The sequence below is a fragment of the Lactuca sativa genome, chromosome 8 (assembly GCF_002870075.4).
Source record: "Lactuca sativa cultivar Salinas chromosome 8, Lsat_Salinas_v11, whole genome shotgun sequence".
In the NCBI taxonomy this organism is placed as follows: Eukaryota; Viridiplantae; Streptophyta; class Magnoliopsida; order Asterales; family Asteraceae; genus Lactuca; species Lactuca sativa.
The window spans coordinates 55,067,328-55,083,543 of NC_056630.2; the positions used below are offsets into that span (position 1 = coordinate 55,067,328).

At 31.5% G+C, this 16,216-nt stretch overlaps 2 long non-coding RNA genes across 12 annotated transcripts; both read right to left on the reverse strand.

Moving 5' to 3' along the window:
• Positions 1-4,524: 4,524 nt before the first annotated feature.
• LOC111916860 (uncharacterized) lies at positions 4,525-8,261 on the reverse strand. Of its 11 annotated transcripts, none has more exons than XR_008225467.1 (8): positions 7,686-8,138; positions 7,259-7,417; positions 7,061-7,133; positions 6,836-6,887; positions 6,671-6,710; positions 5,906-5,974; positions 5,765-5,805; positions 4,525-5,045 (listed from the first exon to the last, which is right to left on the reverse strand). It is a non-coding gene; the product is annotated as an uncharacterized LOC111916860 (long non-coding RNA). The 11 variants fall into 11 exon arrangements; XR_008225468.1 differs by having other exon boundaries at positions 6,467-6,710; XR_008225463.1 differs by adding an exon at positions 8,145-8,261 and having other exon boundaries at positions 5,765-6,710; positions 7,686-8,058.
• Positions 8,262-12,344: 4,083 nt separating this feature from the next.
• Positions 12,345-15,369, reverse strand: LOC122195487 (uncharacterized). Its single transcript, XR_008225963.1, has 4 exons — positions 13,598-15,369; positions 12,805-12,856; positions 12,597-12,689; positions 12,345-12,499 (listed from the first exon to the last, which is right to left on the reverse strand). It is a non-coding gene; the product is annotated as an uncharacterized LOC122195487 (long non-coding RNA).
• Between the last annotated feature and the right edge of the window lie 847 nt (positions 15,370-16,216).

The following is a 16,216-nucleotide window of genomic DNA, read 5'->3' on the forward strand; positions in this document are numbered from 1 at the left end:
CTTCACTTACAGGTTTTGGAAGCGATTTCACAACGAGATGGGTACTCGTCTTCACTTCAGCACAACTTTTCACCCTCATACTGATAGGAAGAGTGAGAGGACGATCTAGACTCTCGAGGATATGCAGCGCGCATGTGTATTGGATTTCAGCAGTAGTTGGGATATGTATCTTCCGTTAGCGGAATTTTCATTTAACAACAGTTATTACGCCAATGTAGATTGACCTCCCTTTAAGATGCTCTATGGGAGGAAGTGTAGGACCCCAATCTGTTTGAGGGGGAGGGGGGAGGTCAGTCAGAGAGTCATGGGGAGTACTGAGGTGGTACTCAAGACCACAGAAAAGATCCAGCAGGTCCGGAGCAGGCTCCAGATTGCTCAGAGTCGGCATAAAAGATATGTCGACCAGCGTCGTTCAGACCTAGAGTTTCAGGTAGGGGATATGGTCCTCCTAAAGGGGTCACCTTGGAAAGGTGTCATCCGATTCATGAAACGGGGCAAGCTGAGACCCAGGTACATCGGTCCTTTTAGAGTTTCAGATTGAGTGGGGTGTGTATCCTATTGTTCGGATCTCCCTGCAGAGCTTAGCCAAATCCACAACACTTTTCATGTCTCCCAGCTACGAAAGTGCTTGGTGGATGACTCCACAGTCGTGTCTTTAGAGGATATCCAGGTGGATGACAGCCTAAACTACAAGGACGAAGTCTGAGACAAGTGGGGGAGAACTGTAATGTCTGGTTCCTAGTATGCATTTAATTTATAATTTATTCATGTTGAGAGAGCAACTCGATGAGTTGGAAGCCCCAAACTCGTCAAGTAGAGATTATCAGGACCGTGTAATTTAAATAACCTATGCGACGAGTTGAGAGGCCTCAACTCGACGAGTAGACCAGTTGGGATGAAAACGTAATTTCCAGGGTTCTATACCCTATTTAAAGGACTTAATCCTTCCCCACCAACCCTCATCAGCCTCCCTAAACCCTAAATCATATTATGAGCTCTTTGTTGAGAAACTTGAGGTTTTGAGTGGATTTGTGTGTGTTCTTGTGCTTGGTGAAGGACTTGGAAGAGCTAGAAGGTCATTGAGCTTGAGGAGAAGTACTAGATCAGGGATCTCGTCCATCTTTGGCAACTTTCTAAGGTAAAAAGTCCCTAACTTGATGCTTAATGTTTAGATCTCTCTTAGTCTTGTTTTATGGGTCTTTTTAACCCCATTGTTGGAAGCATGATAAATCTTCATAGTCCTAATGCTAAAGACTTCCATTCCCAATGTTACATGGTCCTTAGATTAATAAAAAGTGTCTTAAACCTGTTCTTGTCCAAGAAAAATACCATGTTCATAGAAGTAGGTTGCTATATCTCGAGATTGGGTCCATTTGAGGCATGTAAAGCCATCAAGTTGTCGATTTTACAGACATATGCCATGGAAACAATGTAGATCTATATTCTGGAATCTTAGATCTAAGGAAAGGGTTGAATAGACTAGAAACGCGAGGAACTCGGCGATTTCATATAGGAACTCGACGAGTTGGTAAGATGGAACTCGGCGAGTCCACAAGAGAACTTGGTGATTTGTACTTGGAAAGTCTCGTTTCTATTGAGAACGAGGAACTCAGTGAGTTGTAGGGTAAACTCGACGAGTTAGATTGCGATTTCATGATTCTGTGATTCATGAGAACTCTACAAGTTGAAGGGTAAACTCGACGAGTTGAGTCAGCTCGGAGCGTTGACTTAGACTTGACTTGACCAGAGTTGACCCTTAAGGGTTATGAGTATGGAATGACATCTAAGGAGTTCCTTCGGTCCAGGGAGTGAGTAGAGCCGATTCCGGGCAGAGACGTTTCAGCTATCATCCGACAATAAGGTGAGTTTCCTCCTGGTTTGAACGGGTCGAAGGCACCAAGGCCAGCCCGTATATGTTATGTGTATTGATTAGTAAGTGAGTGTGGGCAAGGCCCGTATCTCATAGCACTATTTGAGTATGGATACATATTTGATTGATAGATTTGGTTATACTTGTTGTTTGTGTGATACTTGTATATATGATTAGTAGCTGAGTGTGGGCAAGGCTCGTATCTCATAGATAGTTGAGTGTGGGCGAGGTCCATATCTCATAGTTAGCGGAGTGTGGGCGAGGCCCGTATCTTCTAGTTAGCGGAGTGTGGGCGAGGCCCATATCTCCTAGTTAGCGGAGTACGGGCGATGCCCGTATCTCCTAGTTAGCCGAGTGTGGGCGAGCACCGTATCTCCTAGTAGCATGATTATGTGTATGGTAGGTGGTAGTTTGGGGGGGGGAATTCACTAAGCTTTGTGCTTACACTTTTCAGTTTTGGTTTCAGGTACTTCTTGTAGCGAAGGGAAGAGCTCGGGATGACTGCATTGCACACACCACTATGTTTAGCCTAGGATGTTCACTTTGATGTATTGATATAATACTCTGATTTGATACTATGACTTATGTTTCTGGATTAAATGATTTTGATAACTATGGGTTGTTTAATAAATATAAATGAAATTTTTGGTCATGATTTTTGGGATGTTACACTCGCCATCATCAGAGAATAAAACAGTGCCCAAAAGATTCCAACTTCTTTTAAATACAAGGATTCCGTGCACAAAGGAGCAAACCAATAATTTCCAACCAAACAAACAATACTCCAATACAAACTGATTATCAATAGCTCTAAATCTAGAAAATATACTTTGAATTCCAACGTTAGAACTAAAACACTTCCAAGACTTTCTGATTTAAATGGCACCCATACCCATAAATCACTAATATATCTAATCTTTAAACTCGAAAAAACTTCTTCACGACATAATTTTAAAAGATTAGCAATAGATAGTGCATCGATCACCTCAACAAAGATTATGGTACAAACTTTTGTCATCATTGTTAGTACCTGACTGCTAATCTTCACTTTTTTCATATCCTTATCAGGAACAACCTTTCTAGTTCCTTCTCTTGTAACAGCCCTAGCAAAGGATTTCTATTTATCAATAAAAGTTGATCTATTTTCCCGCTCCATGTTTTTCATTGCTGATTTGGAATGGAGTGTTTAAACATAACCTATTCTTTTCTTATAAATCGAGCAATAGAAACAAAAAATATGAAAATTACCAAACCAAATGTCACATAAATTCTTCTCCGGTTCTTGATTGTCTCTAACTTGAACGAATCAAACAAACCCAAATCTTCTCCCTATCCTGGATCATTTATGAGCAATGTAAACATCAACCACTATTCCTATCTTCTCCCATTTGCTCCACAAATCCCTTGGTTAAAGGTCACTTCGAAAATTTGTCACATAAAAAGACACAAAAATCATTTTTGTTGATCCATGAACTCGACATGTCAAATTATATGTATATTGATTAGACCCCCTATTTGCACTTCTCGACTGGTTATTCGTGTCATATTCTTGTCTTCTTGCCTCTTGCCATTCAAACTTATCTCCCTCGTCATGACACAATCAACAACATGCACAGTTGAAATTTAAACCTACCACAACCCCGCCCCATAGAGGACGTGAGGCGAACCAAAAACAAACAACTGGAAACACTAGAGAAATGAAACGAAAATTTGACTGTCAACTCCGGCTACAAAACTCATTTGACGACGTTTGATCCCACCGGATAGAACTTAACACCACCTTGCTCCGAAATCGTCGGACAAATAAAATTGGATTGGCCAATTTCCTAACTCTATTATCCAACGGATAAAACCTTTTACATGACGGACAAAAGGAATGTGTGAGCAGATGCAACGAGAGAAACTGCTTAGGACGCAAAATAAAAACAATTCACGGAGAGCGGTGTTGGTCCGCCGACGTTTGCACCCGCCGAAGAAGAGAAACCACTGTTTACCCAACGGACAATAAAAACCCATTGGAGACGCAACATATTCTACTAGTTTTAACATTTAACTAAATGACATCTCCAATGGTTAACCTCTACAAATGTTTTTTTTAAATTAACTAATATATCCTCATATTTCTAGAATGTTCTATAAAACTCCATCACCTAATCAGTTACTTTTGAAATGTATATTTTATCTGAAAAATATCACAAAAAATAGAAAAATAAATACAACTATGTCGAGTCTTAACTTTATATATAAAAAATACAAAATAATTATTAATTCATAGTTATAAAAATTAAAAAAAATAAAGATTGTAAATGTTATAAAACTTGTATAATTTTCTATTTTATAAAACAATTTTCATTAATATTTAATGGATATAATAGATAACAAATACTTAAAATTAAAATATAACTAGAAGGATTTCCCCCGCGTTGCGGGGGTCGGAAGGTGTCATTTTTTGTGAAACTATAGTACGTAGGCCGAATTGGTAGCCACAGTAAAGTATGTTGCTATTCTTTGCAACCGAAAACCACAAGCTATATAAAGAATTGTAAGCATTAACGGAATTACTCAAGATGCAAGAGTACTTGGAAGTATATGCTGGTGTTTTGTAGTATATGCAAGTACTTTATTACTTTGAGACCTTTGTTGACAACAAAGCATAATACAAAAGAAAATTTTACAAACATGTGTACTTCACTTATCATTCAAATCTCAACTAACTTCATTTTTTTCATCTCCAATAATCATTCACAACACACAGATGACAATACCAAGTAACTAATCTTCAAGAATCTTAAAGCAAACAGGTTGGTTGAAAATTTGAATCAAATGCATATTTAATCATTTGATGATTCAATTTGCAATCAAAGATAAAATCTTTTTTGTTTTGTGGCTCTGGGATCTGTTAAGTACCTCATGCATGTGCCATAAAGAAGCATCCCATACAACTCCATGCGTTCATATCGCCCAATACACATTCTGGTCCTACTTATGACCAGCCTTCTTTGGGAGTCTCGGTTTTTTCAGTTCCCATTCATTTGTGAAAATAGATAATAAAGAAAAACATACTTTTTGTCAATAAGCAGGTTATCAAAATAGCTTAATGCAAAGAAAAAGCAATGTACTTCATTTAATTTTTTATAGCTCCCTACTTTCATTTGTTCCCATTGCGACGTCATGCCTGGAAAAATATAACCAAATATAGAATGGTCATCAAACTGTAATGAAATTTTCATTGATATGCTAAGAAAGAAAATTATAGGTAGAATATTATAATTGAGTAGACAATCTAAAGTACAATGCTATAACAAAATTTAAAAAAAATGGAAGTAGAATGTTATGATTGTGTATATTAGTAAAAAAATGGAAAGTGTAATGACGCAAAACGTAGAAAATAAGGATGAAACATGAAGCAAACCTGATTGGTGTCAATTTTGCCAAAAACTTTAAATTTGTCAAAAACTTATAACTTTTCTAAATTTTAACATAACAAATTGTAGTATGGTCAAAGTGTATGTATTTTCTATTTTTATCCACTCATCCAAACACTACACCCAAATCAAACCAAAATCACCATTTATGGTTCAAGTTGCAGTTTAACCGAAGTGAATCATTTTTATACAAAATAAAATATTATCATCACATTTTTTAGTTTTTTTTAATCAAACAAAAAATGCATTTCGGTTAAACACTTGTATATAAATCTCTTCCTTTTTAGTTATTTCATATAATTTGTAGTGGTAAATGTATGAATTAGCAATGTACATTTATTTCTGTTATAAATAATAAAAGTGGGAGGCTATAAAAAAATGAAAATATAAAAAATGAGAATTCAGGTCAGTTAAGGTGCTTAAAGTTAGGGGTAATTAGGTAATTGCACATTTGTCTAAATATTCATACCTGAGCCATGTCTTCTAATAAACCATTGCCAACTTTAAGGTCTGAAACGACATGAATAAGTAATTAGCAGCCAACACTTAACACTAATTTAAAGAAACAAATAATATTTGTTAATCTAAATTAAAATTATCGTCTCCTTACTTTTTTTGAAAATTATAAAGGTGGTTATCAGACAGAACTCGTAACATTTTTTTATCCCCAAAAGCAAATCTGGAAAAGATTTTTGTCCATGAAATTGATGACAGAGATAACGGTTTATAGTAACCACATGTAAAATAACCATTTCCAGATCAACATATAATAATGAACAATTAATAAGATTATAAACAAAAAATTAATTATTTCCATTTAAACCTCAAAAAGTTATTTAAACCTAAAACTCGAAATGAATTTGAAGTCGTTGTTTGAGGGATTTTATAGAAATTTCGGTTCCTACTTGAAGTATAATGAACATATCGCCCTTTTTAATAAATATTTACTATTTTTTATTTTTATTCTATAATATTATTGTATTTGTATAAGATAAAAGGACATCATGTGTTGATGTTGTCCCATCAAAAAGAAATTAAGCATTTGGAGGAAATCTAATATATTGATGCTTGCTTGGAAAATACATCATTAACCAATAAAGCTGATTAAGAAACAAAGGAATACTAATACACTAAAAAACTGGTTTTATATAAATGACCATCTTACCCTTACCAGATGTGAAATAGAAACTGGAATATTTATCTTTCTAGTAGTTTCCATGTTATCTAATACAAAACCCATGACTTCCTTAATCTGAATTCTTTATAATGTCAAGGGCTTAGCGCATGAATCATATCATCATATTCATATCTTGCTGCATCAGATAGTTTTTCTTTCTAAGTGAGTTTCATGTTCAACTTTTTTAGCTTCACATACCTTGAAGAACCATATATCGAATGTTTTATAGGATGAAGACCTGAAAAGAAAACTCCATACAAAGTTGAAACAAATTATCTATTTTTTTAATTGTAATTTTATAATTTCAATTCATATACAAATATAGGCACTATGCTTCAGTTTTAACCCATAATAGCAATGTACCTTTGATTAAAAAGCAGCAACCATTTATCAGCATTCAAAAGTTGTCCGGAACCTGTGCACAAAGAAAAAAAATATTGGTATTTATAATGCATTAAAGATCTCACATTTTTATATTGAAAAGCAATAAATGTTTAAAAAGCTTAAATGTGAACTGGAGCAAATGTAAAAGTGATATAAAACTAATAATTGTTTGATAAAAAAAACTAAAAGTGACAAAAAGCTCACATTTATTTAATATAGTACCAAAACATCAATAAAATATCTGTAAATGACCATATACTTGTCTCCATCCCCCAACCTACAAAAAAAATTAGCTTAATTAACCATTTTCGTATAAAATAAAATAACCACACTCTAATAAATAAATATAAACAAATTTATAAAAAGTTAGTATTGAACAAATTAAATTGGTTGCCATCAAACCATATCATGTGGGTGTGGTTGCTAGTTCACCACCTATTGACAATGAGAACATTAAGAGTTGTAGTGAGGCTTCTTGTAATTCTAAGCGACTGATTTTCATGTGTTCACCACCTGTTGATTTAGTTTCACAGTTGTGAACCTTCAAATTGCAACCAAATACTGTAGAATAAAATGGAAAACTGAAACAAAATTAGAGCTTTTTATCAAGTAATTATAAAACAAAACATTGATCTAATTAAATTAAATGAATATTAAAATCTAAACTATGGAATATATCCCCTTTTGTTGCTCTTGATGGCGCAGAGGAACAACTAAAGAATAAAAAAACATATAAGTCATACGATACCAAAAACCATTGGCAGCTGAAATTAGAAGAACCTAAAACACAAAAAAGCAATAATACATAAAAGAGACTATTTAAACGTACTTGTGGAGTTAAGAGAGACAACTGCTAATTCTTGGTTGGACTCCGGAGAGCCAAATATATATTTTCCTGCAAAATATAGTTCCCTATTCATAGGCAAATCGTTTCCAAAATAATCAAATGTAAAAGATTCAAAGAAGAATACATACCTCAAACCCATCAACCATCAAAGAAATTTGTTTGTGTCTGCTATCAATTTCATGTCTCTTTTCTTCCGATTAGCCAAAGAAGGAAAACCAAACATATTAATTGTAAATGTTTACCTGAATCCATGTTGCCTCCGTTTTCCTTTTTCTTTTGCTCGACAGATGAGCACGCAAATATAAACCAAAGGCCTTTGGAAAATTATTAATCATGTCAGTAGCTTCATCTTCATCTGTAACAGCAAATATAAACCAAAGGACGAAAAGGAATAAAAGAAATCAATGCAATAGGTAGATGGAGAACAAAATGAACAATCACCTGAAAAAAATTGTCGATTGAGGAGCAAGAAATTTAATATATAGTATAATTAAGGTAAAATAAAATTTGGTGAAAGAATGGAGGTTATTTTTACTAAGCATAAAAATATATTGAACACCAAAGTTTGGACTTTAAGCTTAGTGGTATCCGATGTTAGCATTTTTTTTTGAGGTTGAGGGTTCGAGTCCCGTTATAGAAAGAGGGATTTAAGTAGTTGTTTCGGAGTAAGTTAGCTTTTTCGTTTCAAAGTAAAATTAAAAAAATAACAAAATAAAAAAATAAAAGAATAAAAATATATTGACCATTTATTATATCTTAAATAGTCAATAAAAAAATCAATAACTTATGTACTCCAATAATAAATTATAATCAATAAAAAAAATAATAAACAATACAACAAGCTTCCAGTAAAAAATGCTCTAATACTTATAAGAGGCTGAAATATACCATTTTATTAATATGTATGATTATGTTTTACGAAATTGTTAAATTTATATTATTTGATTTCTAATATAAAAATTGATAAAAATATTAATAAATTTAGAATTAAATCTTTTTTGATTATAAATCTGTTTCTTAATTAATAACTTTATATAATAAATAAATTACTTAATTATGAAATACAATGAAAACATCAATATAGCAGGCATGAACGCATTTCAATTTCTAGAATACATAGCTCATGTGACTTTCGCAGAATGTTTGAATGGGAATTGAAATAAATCAAAGCCCAATAGCCCATATCGTTTTAGAAGAATATTTGAATGCTATTTGCAGATCTATATATGTAACCATGTGGTGTACTTATTTTTCTATTTTTTATTTTTATTCTATGAAAAAATGTTCTTACGTTTTTTAAAAACTACACATATTTAATTTTTATCAACATTAGAATAGTAAGATTAAAAAATTAAGTCGTCTCATATATATATATATATATATATATATATATATATATATATATATATATATATATATATATATATATATATATATATATATATATATATATATATATATATATATATATATATATATATATATATATATATATATCATTTAAACTATCTAAAATTATTTATACATCACTTGTGTCATTTAAAATAAGTATTTTGACATGAAAAACATTAAAAATAAAAAAGTTAAAAAAACAAGTACGCCACATGATAACTTATTATTTATATATATATATATATATATATATATATATATATATATATATATATATATATATATATATATATATATATATATATATATATATATATATATATATATATATATGAAAACCATAAAAGATTAAAAACCATAATTAATTAGTAAATATTTACATAATATTCTTATTAAACATGTTAAAATCCTAATTTTTTGTGTTTTTGGTATGAAAAGAACAAACTTATAATTTTTACAGTCTAATATTTCTTTCATATATGCTCTTATATTTTAACACAAAACTTATATAAAATAAAGACTTACACAGTCCATTTACAATTTGATGAAAAATTCACAACTTAATACAAACTGTTTCACAATAATTCACTAATTCAAAGAAGTCAAAAACTCAAACTCTACCGCCACATGCTGCCATCAACCATACGTATCAACATAGTAGCCGTCATTTCTTCCAAATCAAAACTATAAATAAAGTCATGCATTAACAACTTAAATACTACATTCACAATCTAATAAATCCTATTAATTAACTCGTTTTGAATTTAATCCAAAACAATTATAAAAACTAGTGGATTCTTACAAATTTATACAACAAAAAAATAAATATATTCATAAGAAAATTAACAAAAAAATTTATATATAAATCATTCATATTTTAACAGAAATAATAAAAAATTCACGGCAAATTTAGTTAATTCATAGTTGAAACAGAAATCGATAGTTTAATGCAGTCAATTCACATTTTTAAACACAAAAATCACATTAATATAAAAAAATCACAATTTAATATAGTCAATTTCATAATTTAAATAAATATTCAAAGTTTAATACATTTAATTGAAAGTTTAAAATAAAAAAAAATCATAGCTTAATCATAAAACTCACAGTTTATTACAATATATTTACAGTTTAATAGAAAAAATATAATTTCACAACAATAATATCAATTTATAACTTTTAATAAAGACAATCCAAAGTTTAATATACAAAATTCACAGCTTAATATAATAAATTCACAATTTAAGACAAAAAAAATTTATATTTTTATAATATTTTCAAATTAAAACTTATATTTAGGCGTTAATATATGAAGACATTTTATATGTATTAAATTATGAATTTAATATTTTAAATCGTGAATAAAATTTATAGCGTAATACACAATTCACAACTTAGTATATAAAATTAATCAGAAACATTGTATGCACAACATAAATTCACAATTTAATAGAGCTTTTTAGAACTCTCATTCACAGTTTAATAATCAGTTTAGGACTCTCATTTGATGTATTTATAACATTAAAACATATTAATTCACGCATTCACAGTAAGTAACTTATATAGAACTAAACAATAAACATTAAAACATCACAGCTCAAATCTTTAAAAAAATCAAAATTCATATTATTTGAAAAAACACTAACATAATAACACATATTTTAAATTCACTTCACAGTTTAACAACAATAAAACATAAAGTGAATAAAAATTTGATAAAAACATTTTAAAAAAACATAATAAACATGTATTAAAAACTTAATAGTAGAAAAGAAACTATGTTTAAGAAAAATAAACAGCAAATGAGAGATCAGAACATTAAATTCAACTTAACAGAAAGAAAAAAAAAATAAACAAATATCAACATACCTGATGCAAATATGGTGTTGTTTCACTAAAGATCAGAGAGAAAAAGATGAAGTTGAGTTGGCGGCGCTACACCGGAGCGGAAAGGCAATAGTTGTGGTGGCAGTTGACCTGATCTCAGATCTAGTCCGTCAATCTCGTAAGAAGTCGTAGATCTGAAGGCATAAATCATAGATCCATAAGCGAATATCATCAATCTGCTGTCAGAAATCATAGATCTAACGTCGGAGATCATAGATATGGATTGAACCGCTTCTGATCTGATGAAAATAAAGGATTTTGGAGGTTAAAGACATACATAGATGGTTGGTAGAGGTGGTGGTTGACTAAATCTGAACAGATCTGGTGGACTTTCATGGAGATCGAGAGAAAAAAAAGTTAGAGGCAAGATGAAGATGTATCATCAGAGCTCAAAGATCTTAACATCAGTGGTGGCGAAAACCAATGGTGAAGTAGATCTAATGTGGTGGTGGAGTAGATCTAGACTTGAAATGCATCATACACACCAGATATGATGTAGATCTGGTGGTGTTTCACCAAAAAAATGAGGAGGAAAAGATGATGCTGGAATATGATTGTGACAATGGTCGGAACCGACGTCGGTCAACGGCGGTGGCGACGGTAGGTGGCAGCAATTGTGGTAGTTGATGATGATAGATGGAGGGTTTGTGTTTGAGATTTTGAAGGTGAGTGAGAGTGTTTGGATGCACGAAAAATAACCCATATCTTATTTTGTAGTATAAGTTTAGAGGTTTTTAGGGTTCTTAACCTTTAGGGGTTCTCATTTGAACTTTTACCTATGTATGTATGTATGTATGTATATATATATATATATATATATATATATATATATATATATTATATATATATATATAATAAAACATATTACTCATATATTGAATTTTAAAAGGTATAAGACACAAAACTTTTTTTACAAATCAATTATGCATAACAAAATCATTAATACTTGTCAAAATTTTGAAAAAGTGAATTAAGGAATGTTATTAAAAATTTAATTACGAGCAAAATGACAATTTTAAAATATCAAATCCATCTATATAAGTTAATTTACATTTCTTAAACTAGACAATATAAATACAAATATAAGTTCTAAACATAATATTTTAATTAAAAGTGGTAAATTTTTATTATATAATATTTAATAATAAAATCTAATAATTATATCTCCGTAAGAAACTACTTGCCAAAAAAAAAAACTATTTATCGTCGATGTTTCGCGCGGGCACACATCTAGTGTGTGTACGTGTGTGTGTGTGTGTGTATATATATATTACTTTATAATGTATACATAAATTAGGGCCCACTAAATTTTAAGACAAAGTCTTAAAAACAAGTGTAACAACGTAAATTTTCAAAAACAAATTTTCATTTTTAAAACATACACATACTCATAAAATATTGTCAAAACATATTGTATCAATTGTTATCATCATAAAACATCTCCCAAGAATCTCAAACATAAACTCCATAAGTGTGTACGAATCATGTCGGCGCCTTCCCGCGCTCATCACTAGTACCTGAAACACATAACACAATAACTGTAAGCATAAATGCTTAGTGAGTTCCCCAAAATACCACATACAACATATACGCCACTCGAGGCTATAATACGACCTTCCAGTCGATGTGTCTCAGTAGGACCCTCCAGTCCCGTAGCTCGTTGGACCTTTTGGTCCGGTCATAGCTCGTTGGACCCTCCGGTCCAGTCTGTAACATCATACACATACATATATCACATAGCACATAAACTCATACATAACACATAAGACCCTCTAGTCAACACATAATACCACTCTAGGTAACGTATAGTGAGAAGACTCACCTCGATGTCTCGGTAAGTATCTCACTCGGTAGAAATGTGATCTAGCCTCCGCCTAATCACATAAAGTAAATACTCTCATAAATACACTGTACTCAACCCTAAAAGTCAACAAGGTCAACAGTCAAACTTTGACCCGACTCGTCGAGTGCACTAGGGCGACTCGGCGAGTCCACACATGTCCATTGACTCTCTTAGTCCCTCTCTTGGCATGTCGAGTACTTCCCCTGACTCGACGAGTTCCACCTGGCAGGAATCGCGGGGCCACCCCAACTTAACTCGCCGAGTCTCAAGAACAACTCGGTGAGTTCCAACTTGAACTCAGACTCCCCTGACTCTCCCTGACTCACCGAGTTATTCCCCAACTTGGCAAGTCCACTCGCTGAGTGATTAACGGGCAACCTTCATACTACTCGCTGAGTCTGTTCTTCGGACTTGGCGAGTTCATGCCATGCACAAACTCTATACAACTCCTGAGGTCAGATCTGTTCCATACAATCATAGATCTGGCCTCCCCAAGCATGATAATCATGTAAAGTTCGGACCTTGGCACTCGTATAACATCTAAATGGTCCAAAATGGTGATTTAGCCCCAAAAATGACATTCCTAGCCCATGGTTCCCAAAAGGACTCATAAAGCTCCAAGGGTTAAGGCCTCTAGACCTCTTTGGGTCCAGATCCAGAACACAAACTCGAAAAGGGACCAAATGCGCTACTTAATCAATCTCTAAAAGGGTTAGAAAACCCTAACACTAAGAATCAACACCAAAAACTGAAGAAGGTCTGAGAATAATACCTCAATACAATCTCTATGAGCTCAAAAACCACCAAAATCGCACCTCCTTCAGCCTCCTCTTTCCTTAAACACTTCCTTCTTGCAAAAACACCCACAAAAGGTTCAAGAATGGCCTCTCCTTCCTCACAAATGCTCTAGATCTCTTAGGGTTTCTCTTTGGGGGTTGGTGGCCGCAAATGACGGCCCTAAGACCCTTTAAATAGGTCTCAAACCCTAGAAATTAGGGTTTCATTAAACAACGTGGACTCGCCGAGTCCAGCTGTGAACTCGCATACGAATCCGCGACCATACTCGGCGAGTCTAGACGCCAACTCGCCGAGTCTCCCCTCAACACCCAAAAATAAAAGAACAAAAATATAATACCTGGGAAACCGGATGTTACAACAAGGAGGTTAAATTTTAGCCTTAGATTAAATTTCAATGGTATAAGATGGTAATCCAAGTGAATAAAAATCAACCAATCAAAAATAAAAGGTTTAAAATACCCATATTTTGTAGCTATAAAATAACAAAACTCAATCAATCATCCACTAAAACACCCATTAAGAACTCACGTAAGGGAATAGATCATTTTATTTCTATCTTCCCCCTTCTCTCAATCCCTCTAGAAAACCCTAGAACATCAAACATCTTCCTTGTCGTCGCCACCATCACCACCATCACTGAACCGACCCTCATCTCCAGTAAACCAAGCTATTATCCTTTCTATATCTCTCCCCACCGGAATAATCAGAAAGTTCCATAAACATTAAAGAAAAGCATATTGTCGCGTCTCCCATGTGACCTTTTTTTTGGATCTATTCATTAACGTAACATATATGGTTGAACTAGATCCAAATCTGGCATGCAAGTCATCAAACCAGAAAAATAAAAAACCCAAAGAATGTAAATATTTTGTCGGCCGTTCTTTACCCTTCTTGGCAGCGTCTCCGTCTTCTGTTGCTCATTACTATCTCTCCGCCTTCTTTCTCTAATAGTTTTTTCATGTATCTATTTGTTGATGGGGGTACGAACCTCTATATATCAGTGTTTATATGCATATCTAAATCTGTCTATGTATGAATCAATGTGTTGAACTGTTGAGGTGTTAATATATATGTGTTTATGTATAAACTTGTTGGGATTTTGATCATTTGGATTGTATATGTATGTATAAATTTTATTTGTTACTATCATACCGATGGAAGAAATGAGTCTACAAAATAGATATGTTTGTTCCAATAATCTTTTTTGTGAACCTGTTATTCATATTGTGCAGGTTATGGTTTTAGAATAATGGAACCGGGTTTATGAAAACATCAATGTTTTAGTACTATTTGGTTATTCGTTTTCTATCTTTAATTCGCTAGGTTTCACATCTATGTTGATGTTGTTTATATGTGAAGTTGATAAAAAGATAAATATATTTATCACCTTTATGATGATTTTATTACTTTTGATCTTGGGTTGGTGAATAATTGTTGGATCTTTTATGTATTTTCATGAGTATTTTGAGTTTCTTCTATGCTTTTGCACGTTTATGTATTATATTTTTCGTTTCCAATTAGATCTTTTAATTGTAGAATATAAAAAAGCTAGCAAACTTTAGCACGATTATATAATTGTAAATACCAAGCTTTTTAAGTAATTGTAAATACCAAACTTATTCTTAGATCGTAGCATTTTTATTAATCTTTAACTTTTTATTTATTTCTTTTGAGGTACTAAAGTGTTTAATAAAAATAAAATTTATTTCACTAAGACAATGTGTATAATTACTTTATTCAAAATATATATATATGAAATAGCGTATCACTTTTTTACTTAAAAAACATTTTTAATATGACATTTATATGTATCTTAGAAACATAAAATTCATTATTCATTTGAATATCAAATAAGATAAAGAATATTTAATACTTTATTCTTTGATTCCAAAAAATTCGAATAGTAAATTTATATTAGTTTCGTTAATTACAAAACGTCTAGATATTAAGTTAATTTTATTTAATTAAGGTTTAGACTATATCTTTTACATATTGTCAATTTTAGAATTACATCTTATTCTTTTATAGTAAACCTCGATAATATAACATTTTTTAATTATACTCACATATACAAAAATACTTTTATAACTATTTTTTCAGTTTAATTAATTTGTTGATTGTTATTTATGTAATATTGTTGGATGTTGAAGTAATTATATTTTCATAAGTTATTGAAAGAATATAACTAATTTTCAATTTAATTTGTGACTGTTATTTACATTTTTATAACATATTTATATATAAATTAACCGATGAAAATGCAATATAATTTTTTTTTGAGGAAAGTTAAATTTTTTATTACAAAATATTTTTATTTGTATATATATTAAAATAAAAACAGTATTTATATTAATTGTTAAAATTTGTTATTATCTATGTTTATAGTTATATTGATTGTTAAAGATTATTATTATTTATGTTTATAGTTACGAGGTTTGTTGGAAAATTAAGAGCAGAAAATTAAAGATTACAACATTTATGTTTTTTAGAGAATTAAAGAGACTAAAACACAATAATCAATGTGTAACTTAAATACTTAACCGATGTATTTATGTATTGTCTAATAAATATATTTCAAATTAAAAACAAATTA